This window comes from Trichechus manatus, unplaced genomic scaffold (genome assembly GCF_000243295.1).
Source record: "Trichechus manatus latirostris isolate Lorelei unplaced genomic scaffold, TriManLat1.0 scaffold00032, whole genome shotgun sequence".
Classification (NCBI taxonomy): domain Eukaryota; kingdom Metazoa; phylum Chordata; class Mammalia; order Sirenia; family Trichechidae; genus Trichechus; species Trichechus manatus.
This window is the reverse complement of record NW_004443968.1, coordinates 14,756,993-14,759,309: the sequence shown is the minus strand read 5'-3', so window position 1 is coordinate 14,759,309 and position 2,317 is coordinate 14,756,993.

The window sequence follows — 2,317 nt, the reverse complement described above, 5'->3', positions numbered from 1 at the left end:
GTTGTTTTATAACATTGGTCAACAACCCCACAACATATCAACCCTCTAACTTCTCAACCTCTTTTTTCTTTTTGGTGAAAATACACATAGCCAAAGATAAACCATTTCAAAAATTTCTACATGCACAGTTCAGTGACATTGACTACACTCTTCAATCTTTGCCTACTTTTGCCCAACATAATGTTGATTGATGTTTCATGTATCAATAGTTCATTCCTTTTTATTGCTTTGTAATATTCCACTGTGTGTATATTCCTACTCACTTAATGAATAAGTTGTTTCCAGTTTATGGCTAATATGAATAAAACTTTTATGATCATTCATTTACAAGTTGTTTTGTGCATATGTTTTTCTCTTGGGTAGGTACTTTGGAAATGAATTTCTGGTTCATACAGTAAGTGCATGGTAAACTTTATAAGAAACTGCCAAACTTTTTCAAGGTCGCTTACCATTTTGCAATATGTGAGAGTTCCAATTGTTTCACATCCTTGTTAGAGCTGTTGTAATAGCTGTGTAATGGTATCACATTATGGATTTAATTTTCATTTTCTTAATGACTACTGATATTGGGCTTTTTTCATGTGATTTTTTTGGCCATGTATATATCTTAAGTGAAGTACTTGTAAAATCTTTTGCCCATTTTGTAGTTGGGTTGTTAGTGTTCTTATTATTGAGTGTAAGCATTTGTTAATATATTCTGGATACCAGTCCTTTATAAGATAGGTATATTTTGAATATTTTCTCCCAATCTGTGGCCTACCTTTTATTTTTCTTAACAGTATCTTTCAAAGAGCAGAAAATTTTAATTTTGATGAAGTCCATATTCTTTTTTTCTTAGTATTTCATGCTTTTTGTATCCCATCTAAGAAAACTTTGTTTACCCTAAGGTCACTTCTTTAGAAGTGTTATAGCTATTATGGCTAGGTCATTGTTCCATTTCAAGGTAATTTTTAGCTTTTTTGTCTAGGTCATTGTTCCATTTCCAGTTAATTTTTAACTTTTATGTATAGGTCATTGTTCCATTTCAAGGTAATTTTTATGGATGATGTGAGGTAAGATTTGGGTTCATTTTCCCCCATATGAATATCCAGTTACTCCAGCCTAATTTGCTGAAAAGAGTATCCTTTCCTCTTTGAATCACTTTGGCCACTTTTAAAATATCATTTGACCACATGTGTATGTCTTTTTAGACATTCTATTCTGTTCTGTTGATTTATATGTCTACCCCATGCCAAAACCAAATGGTCTTGCTTCCTATCGCTTTATAGTAATTCTTGAAGTCAGTAAAAGCCATCCAGCTGTTCTTTTTTTTTTTTTTTCCAAATTATTTTGACTATTCTAGGTCCTTTGTAATCCTTGGTATATTTAGAATCAGCTTGTAAATTTCTACCACAAAAAATAATGTTGATATTTTTATTAAAATAGTGTTGAATCTATAGATAAATTGGGAGAGAATTGGAATCTTAAAATTATTGACTCTTCTGATCCATGAACATAGTTGTTGCTGTTGTTATGTGCCATCGAGTTGGCTCTGACTCATAGCGACCCTATGTACAACAGAATGAAACATTGCCCAGTCCTGCACCATTATCAAAATCATTGCTCTGTCTGAGCTAGTGGTTGCAGCCACTGTGTCAATCCATCTCCTTGAAGGTCTTCCTCTTTTCCACTGACTCTCTAATTTCCAAGTGTGATGTCCTTCTCCAGGCTATGGTCCCTCCTGATAACATGTCTAAAGTAAGTGAGACAAAGTCTCACCATCCTCACTTCTAAGGAGCATTCTGACTGTACTTCTAAGACAAATTTGTTCATTCTTCTGGCAGTCCATTGTATATTCAATATTCTTCACCAACACCATAATTCAAATGCATCAATTCTTCATTCTACACTTTAGTTCCCCCCAAAATTAGTATCCTTCCCACAAGCAAACACGTTCACCCCACACATAATCCCAACAGTCTTAAATAATCTCCAAGTTGAAAATCTCATTTTCTGAATCGTATAAATCAAATAGGGTGAGACTTCAGACATAGTCCATCCTGAGGCAAAATTCCTCTTCATCTGTTAACCTGTGAAATCTAGAAACAAAGTTATCCGCTTCCAATGTACAGTGGTGGAACAGGCACAAAGTAGACATTTCCATTACAAATGGGAAAAATTGAAGGGAGGGAAGGGCTCACGAGTACCAAGCAAGTCCAAAACCTAGCAGAACAAATTACGTTAGCTCTCAAGGCTTAAAAATAATAATCTGTTCTCGGGACCATCTGAGCCATCCAGACTCTGGTGCATGCCATGCTCTCTGGATGCTGGGTGGAGA